Here is a 15759-nt window from a genome sequence, read left to right on the forward strand (position 1 = left end):
GGTGCTTGGTTATCAGTGTGAGGTTGCCCTGCTAGAGCAGGGCACCCACTACAAACCTATGAGTCCATTCTATAGGCTTAGTAAGTGTGGTCATCCATTTTCTACATATAGTGAACATCAAGTCAATTACAAAATGTCTAACTTTATATTGGCTGCACCAAAACCGGTCAATATTTGGTATCAAACATGTTGGACTCCTACCCCAACACTGCTTCCAGTGTTGGAAGTATGATCCCATGTACTGGGGGGAGCACCCATAGGGTGCCCTTGTATTCCTGGTACCAGCCTTTCAGGGTCTAACAGCAAGCTAATGCTGCTGTCTACAAAGACGATTCTGCCCTCCTGCTGCTGAGCCAGGCTCAAGCAGGAGAAGGTAGAACTATAGGTTTCCTGTCACATGGAGGTGTAGACAGTACACTAGACAGGTCTTAGTGTATTGGGCTGGGGTGGGGGTGCTTGCCTGCGCCACTAGAGTGCTTTGAAGGGCACATTTGATGCCCTCCTTGCATACTCCAGTTGGAATCAGTTCAGGGAGCTGTTGGCTCCAGCTCTGGAACAAAACTGGACAAAGGACATGGGATGATTATCCCATCTGTCCAGCCTCTCCTGTGGGAGGGACCCCTGAATCATCTCAACCCTTTCCATTTGGGTACTTAAGGGCTTATCTGTGGGTGGCTCTCCAGATTCTTCATTGGCCAAGATTCAGATCCTAAGTCACTTAATCTTCAACAGTCTGGGCATGTTGGACTTCGTTAGATTTCTTTGTGGGAACTGAGACCGCATCTGGAAGACTCCTGCTGCTCCTGGTTTCGTCTTCCTGCCAGTCTTCTGCGTCGCCTGTGCTTGTGCTCCATCCAGGTTCTTCTCCAGGCCTGTGGGCATCAAAGACGCCCGCAGAAATCACCCTTGGAGAAGAGGAGTCACTCCCCTACATCTGCAGGCACCGCAACTAAGCTGACGAGTCTGCTGCTCCTGACGTCCTTCGGACTTCAGTGTCCTCTGGGAAGAGTCCTTCTTCTTGGAAACTTCAACTGCGACTTCCCCATTGACTTGTATGGTGTATGCAGTTGTGACTCCACTCTGCACACAGCCTCCGTCGGGTTCCTGAGTACTTCTCTTAGGTGGTTCCTTGGGTCTCCAGCTCTTCTAAGTCTTCTGGTTCCAGTCTCGACATTGGTTGCAGTTTGCATTCCACTTTATTAGTATGTGGTTTGGTCTACCCCTGGAGACCACTGTGTATTTGTGCTACTTACCTGTTTTTATTGAAGTATTGTTTGAATTGTGATTATCTCTCCGGGTAGGAGATTTACCAATGTGTTACTGAGTGTTTATAATACATAGTTTTATACCTACACTGTGTGGTTCTTTTTTACTTAACCTACACTATATTTATTTATTTATAAAGTTTTATATAGCGCAAACTAGATTGTTGAGGGTATCAGACCACTTTACAAATGTTACATCAAAAGAAAAGGAGAGAACTACTCACATGGATATGAGTAGCCAACAGGAGATCATAAATGTTGTCAGTTCTCGTTGAAGGTCTGGTGTGTTGTTCTTTTTGAAGCCATCTGATGAATTTTGCAGCCCCGTTGAGTGAGGCTCTTGGAGGAGCCAGCCTGGATCTCTGCAAGCCACATAGGGTTGTATTTCCATTGTCTATTCTGGGTATAACTAGAGCTTGAACTGCAGTTTTTAGGTTGTCGTCTATGAAGAAGGGTTTTAGTTTTCTGAGAATGTTCATATGCAAGTTGGCTCCTCTGGTGGCTGTGCTTGTGTTAACTCATGGTGAGATTCTTGTTGAGTATTATTACCAGTGATCTTGTGGAATCAATAATGCAAGGTTTGCAGTTGAAGGCTGTTAAGTGTTTCATCCAGTTTTCTGTGTCACTGTGTCCTTGTGGTGTGGAGATTAGGAGAAAGTCTGTATTGAGCGCATTGAGTTTGAGGTGTTTTTTTGTCATCCAGATGTGGGTTTTTTGTGTATGTGATTAGTACTGGTAACACAAGCTGCTTTAAACTCCTTCAGGACTAAGCCTGAAGGCTGCTTTCCACAGCTACCACATAGAGATATTTCTATGATTGTCTAAGACCACTAAAATCCTCGCAAGGGTTGTCTGGATTAGTGCAGGGTGCACCATATACTAAGCCAGCTTTCTACACAAGTCTAGAAGCAAGCACAAAAAATCCAAGTGAGCATTCTCCACTTCCTGCCGCTCCTGATCCAGGGAGAGGTTGTGCAGTCAGTGTTCTAAGGATTCAGCTCCACCACTATCGTCCAATTCTGAAAGCATTCCACAGTTGGAGCTAATGTGTCCCAATTTTTCCTAGCCCTCATTGACTCCTCAGCAGGTAAAGCCTTTGAGGAGAAGATTTTGCTAATTTTGTCAGAAGATTCCAGGTCACCATGGAGCGTTGTCAGCGCTCCATATATGTCATCCTATGCCTGAAAGCTTATTTATAAAGGTGTCTACCAGCAAGGAAAACCCTAATAACCTCAGTTCAGTTCCTCCGAATAGGGAATCAAAGTGCATCTGATACAGACTGTTAGTTGTAGATTCCTTATCTTAGAATTTCCCCCAGGTTCCCCAGGAGATTTTTTCTTCAGCAGTACCCTTGCGAGTCGTTAGGTGACGTCGGTTGGCTCCACATCTGTTGTGGGCGTTACTATGACATAGTGGGACACACATAGACACTGCCCATATGGCTGACGTCAGTTTTTCCTTTTTCCATGCCAGCCTATCTCATATCCAGAGAGCTATTTCAGCCACTTTTTGGCTAACTTTTTTTGACTTTTTGTCGATGTCTATTTTGAGTCGTAGACTCCTGGTTTCGTCGAGGATGTCCCAGCGTAGGTCCGGCTTCAAGCCCTGTGGTCCCTGCCACAGGATGATGTCCTTGACAGATCCGCACCTCATGTGCCTCTGTTGTCTGGAGCGCGATCATGACCGAAGTCGTGCTCCGTGTTCCCAGCCATGAACCCAAAGGCTTTGCGGGATCGGCCCTGAAAGCTGCTGGATGCCCAGCGCTCGCCTCCGCGTTGCTCTCATTCGAGGAGAAGGTCTCGAATGGAGGCCGAACCCACACTCTTCACACTTGAAGCCGTCAAGGAGATCTTTGGGTAAGTCAGGAAAGCACAAGAAGAAGTCGAAGAAGCGAAGGCATTCTTTGACTTCTCCCTGTTGGTCGACCAACACGACGTGGGATTCCTAGTGTCATTACTTAAAATCTCCGGAGCCTACTTCTGAGACGGATCCACCCCTTCCACCCTTTCCAGGACCCGGAGCGGCTCCTGCCCAGATCCAGAAGATAAATGAGGCCTTGACCCTCATTTTTGGGCAGCCCTGCTTCGCCGGCACACCTCCGGGCCCTACAGAGTCGGTCATGGTCCCTCAAGCTTTGATGCTGGTGGATCTGGCCCCGGCTTCAGAGGGTATCTGTGGATCCAGGCCTTGATCCTGATCTATTCTGGTAGATCTCGAATGCTGCCAGTGTCGACTGTGACCCAGGTTGAATCCGACCCCTTCCTCATTTCCGAAGTGTACACGGACCGATGTTGATTCTGATGCTGGAAGCAATTTTTGTGCCTGTGTTTATTCCTGGCACACCTTGTGGGCCAGAAGTTGAGGAATAAGACTGGGAGGAGCCGCTGGAGCCTTTAACTGACCAGCTTGAGGAACCCGACTGGCGAATGGACTTGGGTGATGCCACTGGTTTGGACACGTCCCCTGACACTGGCTTGCTTTCTCCCCCTACCGTGGCTATAGAGGATTGATCTTCCTATGCTGTGGTTGTGAGGAGGGCAGCCGAGGTCCTCAGCCTTGAGCTCCCAGCGGTGGCAGTCAGGACTAACCTCCTGACAGAGGTACTTCAGCCTGCTGCGTCTTCTTCTGAACCGTTGCCATTCAATAAAGCCCTCACAGATGTCCATTTGGGCATTTGGTCCAAGCCCAGCACAGGGGCTTCTGTAGATAGGAGGATTGCCTGCCGCCACCGCCTGGTTCTGGGTGACCCAGCCTTCCTGACCCAACACCTCTCCCCTGAGAGGTTGATAGTCCAATCCTCAGCATCATAAGGCACATTCCCGTCTGCTCCCTCAGATAGGGAATTCAAGTAACTGGACCATCTTGGGAAGAAGATGTTTTCTTCCTCCAGTGTGGCGTTGTAGTTGGTGAATACCTGTAGGAGGCTGGCTTAGTATATGGTACACACTTATTTAAGTGAAGCACCTTGCATCAATCCAGACAACCTGTACTGTGATTTTAGGGGTCTTGGACAAACATAGGAAGCTCTCTAAGTGGTAGCTGTGGCAAGCAGCCTTCAGGCTTAGTCAGAAGGAGTGTTAAGCAGTTTGTTTTACAAGATCTAATCATGTAGTGTAGATTAAATGAAAAATAAAAACACAGTGTATTTATAAAAATGTCTATTTATTATACAACACTCACTAACACATTGGTATATCTCATACCCTAATATATCAACACAAATACAGCAAAATAATTCAATTTCAAATAGTACACAGTGGTCTCCAGGGGGAGACCAAAACACTTACTAAGAAAGTGGAGTGGGAACTGCAAAGGAAGACATGATTTGGAGAAGGAGACCCAGGCGAGCTGGGTACACAATACACCACCCAGGGTAAGTACCCAGGAGCCCCACAGAGGCTTTGTGCAGAGTAGGAACACAGCCATGTGACTAATGGAAGTCAATGGAGAAGTTGCAGTTTCAGTTTTGCAGAAGAAGGACCCTTCTCAGAGGACCCCAAAGAATTTCCTTCGAGGGAGGAAGCTTGGATAGCCACCCCACCCGTGAATGCCCCGGGAACCAGGTTAACTACACCAGGGAAGCCAGGTGCATAGGGGTGACAAGACTTTGGAAACAATGAAAGCCTTGGAAGAAAATGTCTCTTGAGAAGAAGGTGAAGAAATCTGATGGAATCCAAGGGTGGATTCTGCAAGTGAAGAACCTGCAAGCTGAGGAGACAGAGTCTATGCCACTCGGGAGTGACCAGAAGCACGAAGACACAAGGCCCACTGATATTGGGAGGTTCAGTAGGGTCTATGGTGACCTGGTTGCTGCAGCTGTAATGACCAGCCAAAGCTGAGGAAGACTAGGAGCCGTGCACAAGCTGTCCCATGTTGGATGTCGGTGACAAGGTGGTCGGTGTCCGTCAGGAGCGCCAGCAAGTCTTGGTAGCCACAACTGACATGGAGAACAAAGAATCAGTAAGATCCATGGGAATCACCAAAAGCAGGAGAGTCTGGGAAGAACTCAAGGAGGCAGGGGAGCCTACTGAAGCAGTAGAAGACCCCAGGAGGACACATTTATCGCAAGTGGCCCTTGAGCAGCTCACCAAGAACAAAGGCCCACGGTGCAAAGGATGCCGTGAGGACACTGACGTTGGAGGGAAGAGATGCTGGAGGCTGGAGCTTCTTGTAGCCTGAAGGTCTCTGGAGTGCAGAGGCAACAAGCGTTTGGCAATGGCAAGTCGAAGTCCCAGCAGTTCTGGCGTGGGATACTGACCTTAAACCTGCATAGAGGGCAGGTCAGGACTCAAGGGAGTTGCAGAACCACCATCTGCATTGTTGACCTTCGGGATGTCCGTAGGCCAACAGGAGCAGCAGACCCGTCGGATTCTTTGCGGTGTCTGCAGATGCAGGTGAGTGACTCCCTCACTCCAAGGGAGATTACTTCGAGTGTCCTTGATGCCCATCGATCTGTTGAAGATCCCAGAAGAAGCACAGATACAGATATCAAAGAAGACATGCAGAAAATCAAGACCAGGAGTGTTTCTTGGTGCAGTCCCCATTTCAGGCAAAGTCCAGCTAAGTCCAAGAGTCCAGGTAGTCAAAGAGTGACATAGATACAGTCTTTAGTCTTGTCCCATGACAAATGTAAGGAACCACCCACAGGTAATCCCTTAAGTACCTCAGGGAATTTTGTTGGAACAACTCAGGGGTCCCTTCCAGAGTAGGGGCTGGACAGAGGGGGGGATACTTACCTGTTGTTTGTCCAGTCACACCAGAGTAGGAGCCAAGGGCTCCATGAAGTGGTTCAAACTGGAGTATGCCGGGACAGCACCAAATGTGCGTTTCAATGCAGTCTGGTGGCACTGTCAAGCATCCCCAGCCCAATACACTAAGTTCTGCCTGGGAGATGGTCACACCTCCCTGTGACAGGAAACCTATTGTTCTACCTTTCCCTGCTCAAGCATGCCCCAGGAGCAGAAGGGCAGAATTGAGTCTGTGGTCGGCTGCAGAACTAATTTGCTGACAGTCCCTGAAAGGCTGTTAACTGTACTACGGGGGTACCCCAAGGGGGCCCCCCAGTCCATGGGATCATACTTCCAACACTGGAATCGGTGTTGAGGGTAGGATTCCAAAATGTTTGAAACCAAACATGACCAGGTTCAGTGCAGCCGCTATATAGTTCGATGTCCATTTAATGTATTTAAATTGCTGACTGTAGGAGAGTAGGATCAGCTTCTTATAGTTACTCCCACTTTTTGCTGATGTTTCACTGTTTTCGACTGGCTGGGATCCTGCTATCGAGGAGCCCAGCCTAGCTGCTTTCTCCTCTAAATTGATTGCATATACTTTAGGTACACTCCAGTTTGGATTCTGGGTACCCTTATAGGTCCCTAGTATATGGTATACTATGTACCTAGGGCATAGGTGCCCCAGAGGCCTCCCAGGGGCTGCAGCATGTATTGTGTCACTCCTGAGAGACCACTCAAACTGACACCACAGGTCTGCTACTGCAGCCTGTGTAAGGTGGTGCATGCACCCCTTACTTAGATATAGGTTCACTATATCTAAGTAAGGGGTGCACTGCACATATAAACCTATCAATCACCCCTATGGCAGGCCTTATCAACCCTGAAAGCAGGGTGCTGGGATTTATGTGAGAGGGTGCCCATGCATGAGCAGAGCCCCTCTGCAGCCTTCAGAACCTATTCTCTGGGGTTGTTCTGTGATGCAGCCAACCATTTTATCCATCCGCTATCCTTCTCACTCCAAGTAACAGACTAATATCCACCACTAAAATTACCTCATATTTCACCATATTAATTCACCACTAATCTTTTATGGGCTTCCTGAATAGCATGCGTCAACAAGCGAGCGATAAATAAATACAAAAATGTGTCCCCCTCTATCCTTCTGCTATCATTCCAAATCCAAATAACTGACTAACCTATCCACCACTTAAAATGTACTTGCATGTTTCACTATACTAATTCAACACTAATCCTCTATGGGTCCCCGAGTAGCGTGTTACCCGCCGAAAAAGCGCTTTGATGCCTCGTCTGGGGTAGTAAGCGCTATATAAATACAATACAATATACTTTTAAGTGCATTATAACCTCGCGGTAAATGCTAACACCTGATAAAGACATCTAGCCGCAGATTCCATAACTTAGAATATCCCCAGGCGTCAGACTGGATCCGGAACTTTGTTTGCAGCAGCACCTATGTGCGCGGGGGGAAGGGGCCAAACGACCCCGCCCAGAGGTCGTCCACGTATGTGATGTCAGCGAGGTCATATAAGTCCCTCCCGGCGCACGGATGCCAGTTTCCTTCTCTTCCGCCTGAAACGCGGATCCGGAGTAAGAGGTTCCTTTGGCCTGTTTTCAGGCCTCTTTTGACGCTTCGCTTCTGGAACAGTGTGCAATGCCTTCGGGCTTTATAAAGTGTTCTGCCTGTTCGCGGCAAATGTCCGCGACAGACCCACAGACTCTGCTGTCCGCCACCTCTGAAGGCGCTCGTGTTGACCTCCTTCATCTTCTCCGGGATGGCCATGACCTTGCTGAATTTACGATCCGCTCAGTCTTGGATACTGCTGATTCCTTAGGCGGAGCTATGGCTAGTACGGTTGCCTTACGGCGCCATGCTTGGTTGCAGGATAGCGTCTTCCCGGAGAATATCCGGGAGTCTCTTGTTGATCTTATTGTTTGATGCCCACGCCGAATCGGCTGTTCAGCGCCTCCTTGCGGGCTTTCAGCCTCCCCCATAAGTCTGTTTTTAGCAGGTCTTCTTTTCACATGTTCAGGGGTGGTCATCTTCTTGTTTAGCATCCTTCAGATGCACTATACGTTTAGGCTGGCAGTAAGCCTACTGTGGCGGTGTTTCACAGGTTGTTTGTGTTTGGGCCTCTGACTGTGGTCTGCCCTAAGAGGTATTTAGGGGTGTGACATACTCCAAGTGGGGGACTTGTATGCTATTGTATAGCTCTGCTATCTGTCAAGTGGTACTAGAGATCCTTTTAGGCTCTATACGTCCACTGGTGCTTTTATCTTACTGTTGTACGGTGTTTAATGTGGAGACTTTTGGCGCTATCTCTTTTACGCTATTGGTCGCATTACATATGTGCCTCATTCTCTTCCTTTGGAGGCTTTCCCCTTAATTATCACGCTTAGCATGCGGCTACCTCCTGCCATGAATGCACTCAGTGAGTTACTCCTTTAGCACCCGTGTGGCGTGGTTGTGGATCATTCCACCCCCCTTTTTGCTATATATATATATATATATTCACTGAAAAAACCATGGGTTATAGACCATATATAGTTAGGAATTAGCATTTACAAAACCTTATTTTACTCACACAAAACCATTGAAATTCGAATATATAGTTAGTTGCACTAACTATATATCGCGCACCCGCAATCCACTGCTGATGATGTCACATATTACATCATTCATGACATGGTCAGTGACATCACTGATGACATCACTGATGACATCTCAAATGACATCACTGATGACATCACTGATGACAACATCCAGTGACTGTATGTTTCTGTAAAGTTAAAATATGTCTTACATATTGAAGAATGAGTGGATGTATAAGTGTCTGGATGAAGGATTTAGTAGGTGCATGACTGACTGTATGAGTGAGTGATTAAATGTGTCTCACTGAGTGCATGGATTAGTGACTAAACTGTCTTAATTTGTGCATCATTATGTCTGTTGTTCTGTAAACTGTTGCTTGTGTTGATCAGTAGCTATATAAGTAACTATTTGGGTTATTGATTGTTTGCCCAAGTATTTGTATGGGAGACTGAGTGTGTGTGTGGGTGGCTGGGAGGTGTGTGACTCTGTGCATAGATGTGTGAGCAGTTGATTCACTAGATGTATGGGTTCAAAAGTGCATGTGGAAACAGCTGTATGGGCGGTTGACTGTGTGCATGAGTTTATTGATGAGTGAATGGATTTCTCAGTGCTACATGTCAAAGTAAGGACATATGTAAAACACAGTACATGTGAGAGTTGACATATATAAATAACTGTGCATAAGAGCCAGTGAATGTGTGAGTGGCTGTATGGATCTTTGTGAACATGTATCAGGGATTGTATAAGAGAGTAAATATGTGTTAGTACATGTTTGAATAAGTAAGGTGTGTATAACTGTATAGTTGAGGAAATGGAGGTGTGATTGATTCTTTGCATGACTGACTAGGTGTGTGAGTAACTCCATGGATAAGTGACAGTCTGTGAGTGTCTGTTTACACTGATTGTATCAAAGGTTATATTAGAGTCTGAAGAGGTTCATTGTATTATCACATGAATGATATCATCAGTGATGTGATCAGTAATGTCACATGAGATGTCATCAGTGATGTCATTTGAGATGTCATCAGTGATGTCATCAGTGATGTCATTTGAGATGTCATCAGTGATGTCATCAGTGATGTCACTGACCATGTCATGAATGATGTAATATGTGACATCATCAGCAGTGGATTGCGGGTGCGCGATATATAGTTAGTGCAACTAACTATATATGCGAATTTCAATGGTTTTGTGTGAGTAAAATAAGGTTTTGTAAATGCTAATTCCTAACTATATATGGTCTATAACCCATGGTTTTTTCGGTAAATTTTCAAGGTTTTGTAAATGCTAATTCCTAACTATATATGGTCTATAACCTATGGTTTTTTCAGTGAATTTCAATGGTTTTTTAATAGCAAATATCAAAAGCTTTAAAATGTCAAGTACGTGGTAGGTAAAAACATTTTCGTGTTTTAAAGATGGCTCTGGGCAACCGTGGAACTCGGACGCTTGACTGCTAGGGCATGGGCCCCATTCCCAAAAGAGTCCCCTCAGCCTTGAAGATTCTACAACAGTCACCGGGACCCCCGACTCCCGTAGACTTCCGGTGGGGAGCGACTGCCATGATTGCTCGCGGAATGGCCACGACGTAGCCACGAGATGGTGGTGCTCTCATGCTGACGCCAGCGTCAGTCTGAAACATCCAGAAACACTGTAGACTACCAATTCGATCACTTCCGGTGGAGCCCCAACGTGACCCGGTAGAGAAGAACTTGCCCTCCCCTCTTTGACTGATGGTTCTTGTTGCCTGTCCCTTCTGTTGTCATTTAACAGAGCTTTTTGGACTGCTGAAAGGGGTTGTGTTCCGACCGCTGGTTGGTGGAGACATTTTGACTATATTCTGGACCTGCGTTGTCGCGTAATGCGTCATATGACGCGCCGCGTTAGCGCACCCGGAAGTGCTCCGGTGCGCAAGGCGCAGCTTCCCGGAAGCGATCCAGGGCGCGGCGCGCAGCGCGTAAAGTAAGCATAACAGGTCATGTGACTTGTTTATAAAACTTTTCATTGGTTCATTTTACTTTTGTTTTTCTAATGATGGAAGGCTTGGTCATATGACCTAAAAATAACACTTTTCATTGCTTTCGAACATTTTTTTTTCCCAAATGATGAAACCCCCACCTTTTTTTCTCACTCTGACTTGTAAAGCAAAGGACCCAGATGCATTTACAGTTTATCACTAACAATGTTCCAGGCTGATGTATTTTCCCGGGAAATTTACAACTGTCCTGCAAGTAAAATATTCCTATTTCGAGAAAAAGGGCGTTTCTTCGTCCCATGAGGGAGCCGTTGAACAAAAGAGGCTCGGCCTGCTGTCTTAGTCGCTGATAGGCATGAATATCGGATTCTTATCGATCACTTTATGTTGCAGGAGTGGAAAACACAACAGCCCTTGACCATTTATCTCTACTGCGTTCCTGCGTATTATACCTTTTAACCGTCATGTAATCGGGCTGCTTTATTTCACTTGCCTTTTACTGATTCGAAAACAGTGGCTATTATTCAAAACTTTACCAATCTAGGTACTACTACCATGTTTTGTTTTAAAAACCTTTATTGTGAAAATGTCAGTATACAAATACGGGCCTATAACCACGTGGGCCGGCCACGGAGCAAACTGGAATCGTATATGATGAGGGGACATTTACACTGTAGAAGAACGTAACGGGCGGGCCATTAGGTTGCAAGAACTAAGGTGTCTAACAGTTGCGGAATCGGTGGACGTACATTTTATAATTAAAGTACGACAGGGCCAGTTACAATAAAATTATCTAGATATACATTTGCGGGCAAGTACAATGGGTGACGTTAATTCGAACTTTCAATAGTACAGTAATCAATAACACATCAGAACTTAATATCAATAGGGATGTCCAAATGTTCAATCAGTACTCGTCCCCCCCCGCCATGTCCTTCAAAACTGCATACGTATCTCGTGATATCAAGGTTGGGCAACCAGTACACAACAAGGAGTTACGAGTCCCATTTATACCTGCGCCATTTTGGGCGAGGCCGGGCAGGTCCAGGATATAGTCAAAATGTCTCCAACAAACAGCGGTCGGACCAGAACCCCTTTCGGCAGTCCAAAAAGGTTCCGTTAAATGACAACAGAAGAGATAGGCAACAAGAACAATCAGTCAAAAGAGGGGACGCTTTCGGGAATGGGGCCCATGCCCTAGCAGGCAAGCGTCCAAGTTCCAAGGTGTCCCAGGGTCATTTTAGTGGACCAGGCCCAAATCCAAAGAGCCGGCCGCCATTTTGAGAGTCCTGTGGCAGCCGCCTATCGCTGCACCGCAAGAGTGGGCGCAATTCAGCTGGATGGCGGGTGAGGCACTGTACCGCAAGAGCGGGCGGAACTCAGCTGGATGGCGGGTGAGGCACTGTGCCACAAGAGCGGGCGGAACTCAGCTGGACGGCGAGTGAAACGCTAAGAGGCGCCCCACTGCAGATGAGGTGCCTCCACCTGGGGAGGCGGGAGAGGCCCGTTTGCGCCGCCTCCCCCCCCCCCCCTTGGGCAACCCACGCCGTCTTTCGGCGCAGCAATGTAGGATGGCCACACCAGTGAAACTTGCTGGACACCACCTCGGTGCCATCCGGATCTCGGTGCGTTGTGCTGCCTTCGGCCTACTGTAGCAGCAAGTGCGGGCGCAACTCAGCTGGACGGCGAGTGAAACGCTAAGGGGCGCCCCACTGCAGATGAGGTGCCTCCACCTGGGGAGGCGGGAGAGGCCCGTTTGCGCCGCCTCCCATCCCCCTCCCCCCCACTCCCCCCCCCCCCCCCGGGCACCCCACGCCGTCTTTCGGCGCAGCAATGTAGGATGGCCACACCAGTGAAACTTGCTGGACACCACCTCGGTGCCATCCGGATCACGGCACGTTGTGCTGCCTTCGGCCTACTGTAGCAGCAAGTGCGGGCGCAACTCAGCTGGACGGCGAGTGAAACGGTAAGGGGCGTCGCACTGCAGATGAGGTGCCTCCACCTGGGGAGGCGGGAGAGGCCAGTTCGCGCCGCCCCCCCCCCCCCCCCCCCCCCGGGCACCCCACGCCGTCTTTCGGCGCAGCATTGTAGGATGGCCACACCAGTGCGGCAACTTGCTGGACACCACCTCGGTGCCATCCGGATCTCGGCGCGTTGTGCTGCCTTCGGCCTATTCGCACATCGGTCCGCTACTGACGCCGCCTCACAGGCCAACGGATTTTGTAGGCTTTTTATAGCCCAAAGCCGCATTATAGGTCATGTGACTTGTTTATAAAACTTTTCATTGGTTCATTTTACTTTTGGTTTCCTAATGATGGATGGCTTGATCATATGACCTAAAAATAACACTTTTCATTGGATTGAAACATTTTTTTTTCCCAAATGATGAAAGCCCCACCTTTTTTTTTCTCACTCAGCAATACAAAAAGGTTCCGTTAGATGACAACAGAGGGGACAGGCAACAAGAACCATCAGTCAAAAGAGGAGAGGGCAAGTTCTTCCCTACCGGGTCACGTTGGGGCTCCACCGGAAGTCATCGAATTGGTAGTCTACAGTGTTTCTGGATGTTTCAGACTGAAGCTGGCGTCAGCATGAGAGCACCACCATCTCGTAGCTCCGTCGTGGCCATTCCGCAAGCAATCATTGCAGCCGCTCCCCACAGGAAGCCTGCGGGAGTCGGGGGCCCGATGACTTTTGTAGAATCTTCAAGGCTGAGGGGACGCTTTCGAGAATGGGGCCCAAGCCCTAGCAGGCAAATGTCCGAGTTCAAATGTGTCCCAGGGCCATTGTAGTGGACCAGGCCCAAATCCGAAGAGCCGGCCGCCATTTTAAGAGTCCTGTGGCAGCTGCCTATCGCTGCACCGCAAGAGTGGGCGCAACTCAGCTGAATGGCGGGTGAGGCACTGTGCCGCAAGAGTGGGCGCAACTCAGCTGAATGGCGGATGAGGCACAGTGCCGCAAAAGCGGGCGCTAAACAGCTGAATGGCGACTGAAACGCTAAAGGGCGCCCCACTGCAGCAGAGGAGCCTCCACCTGGGGAGGCGGGGGAGGCCCGTTCGTTCCGCCTCCCCCCCCCCGGGGCGCCCCACGCCGTTTTTCGGCGCAGCACTGTAGGATGGCCAGACCAGTGCGGCAACTTACTGGACACCACCTGGGTGCCGTCCGGATCTCAGCTCGTTGTGCTGCCTTCGGCCTATTCGCACAACGGACCGCTACTGACGCCACCTCACAGGCCGACGGATTTTGCCGACTAAAAGACAGACCAAAGCAGCCCATTGTTGCTTTGAGATGGATGTTGCAGCAGGCTGCCATGTAAATAGTTGTTTAAATTTTTTTTTTTTAACGTGTTTACTTTGTTGGAGCGTTGTATATATTTATAAGTTATTCAAGTGTTATAATCCTACTACTTTGTTGGAGTGCTATATATTTTTAATGTGACACATAATTGTGAAGACTTTGATGTACAAAAAGGCATCCCTGGAATCTTCCGCTTCAGGCTCGGTCCCACACACCCTTACAGTGAGAATCCCCTCCCCAATCACAATACAGGATCGTTATCAGATAGTAGGAATGCGTGTGGTGTGACAGATCTCATGGGGTGGGGGCCTTGATCTACTGTAACTCCTTTGAAGAGGGGTGATTCTTTACAGTTGGGGCCATAAACTACATCCGCAGGGCTAGGTGATAGCCTGGGACCGGCCTGGACAATCAGACACAGAGGAAGAGGAGTGTCAGAGGGTGCGGTAGTGAATAGGGTGAAAGGGAGGTGTCGGGCGGGCACAGGGTGTGATTCTCAGGGAAGAGCAGCGCAGATGGGGGGAGGTTTATGGCCCATGCATGAGAGAGAGAGCGGGGGTGACCAGTGCGTGGGGGAGATGCTTGCGAGGGTGGGGAGCCATGCTGAGGATCGGCGGCGTGCAGAGAGTGGGTCTGGTCAAGGCATCTAAAATGGCTGCCATGCAGGACAAAAGTGTGGCATTGGAAAAAAGGCAAGATGGTGCAGACAATGTTTATCAATACGGATTAATTTATAACAATTATTTTTAACAATATATTTACTCGCAGTGACAAAATGGCGATCAACACTTCCTGATTTCCTTCGAATCGAACGTTAACAGACGTCACGCAGCCAAAAAAAAAAAAAAAAGGCTCACGCGCAGCCGCTGGAAGACATGTATCAACATATATGAGCATCCTCAGCCACCCTCAGAAAACATAGGGGGTCAGGATACGTCTCCCGTACCCCCTTATACCCATTTCTCACATTGTTTTTCCTCCATCTTGTACTTTAATTAAAACGAAACACAAAATGGCGAATTCCCGTTTCGCGAACCGGGAAGCGCTTCTACCGCGAAAAATCAATTTTTTTTAATTTGCCCTTTAATAACCCCAACATCATTCCTAGGGGGTCAAGAGGGGTCTACCTTGCCCCCTTTCATTAAATTCCCCCTTCGTTTTTCTCATCCTCTTGTTTCTCGATCCTACCGAGAGACAAGATGGCGGCCGTTCCGGACTGTTTAGAATGTTGACAGACACCGGAGAGCCAATCAGCTTCGCTTCGCAAAGTTCCGTAACGCGAAAAGTACGCGAACCGGAGCGCTACCCGGGACGCTGTCACAGATATATCTGTTTTTTAAAACGTTAATTTCTCAAAATCCACTGCAGCACATATATTGAGACCTAGCAAAGGCACATCGGGCTAACAGTCCCTACAATTTTGCCAAGTTTCGTGCAAATCCATTCAGCCGTTCGAGCTAAAAGTGAGGCCAAACGCCCTATGGAAAAATAAATGGGAAAAATGCGTTTTGGGACCCCCCTTTTTTCTCGGCCCCCCCTTGACGAAACCCCCCAAATTTTCAGGGGCTGCTCAGAAACAAAATGTGCCATTTTCCTGAAAATTTCAGCCGATTCCGTCCACAAACGCCAAAGTTATTAGACATAGAATTTTCAAAAGTCCCATAGAGAAAAAATCCTAACTATATATACCTACTGGCGACCGCCAGTAGGTAATATATGTATGTATATATATACATATATATTACCTACTGGCGGTCGCCAGTAGGTAGTTATAGTTAGGATTTTTTTCAATGCAAAATCTCAAAATTCTATTGTGAATAACTTTGGCGTCGGTTGACGAATCTGCCTGAAAATTTCCACAAATTTGCCTCGCGGAGC

The 15759-nt window shown here is 48.1% G+C and overlaps 1 protein-coding gene across 1 annotated transcript in view; it reads left to right on the plus strand.

The window, feature by feature from the left end:
- Positions 1-15759, plus strand: part of TRIO (trio Rho guanine nucleotide exchange factor) — a 5246815-nt gene that overhangs the window by 3775426 nt on the left and 1455630 nt on the right. The window lies entirely within an intron of this gene.

This window comes from Lissotriton vulgaris, chromosome 4_1, assembly GCF_964263255.1.
Source record: "Lissotriton vulgaris chromosome 4_1, aLisVul1.2, whole genome shotgun sequence".
NCBI lineage: Eukaryota > Metazoa > Chordata > Amphibia > Caudata > Salamandridae > Lissotriton > Lissotriton vulgaris.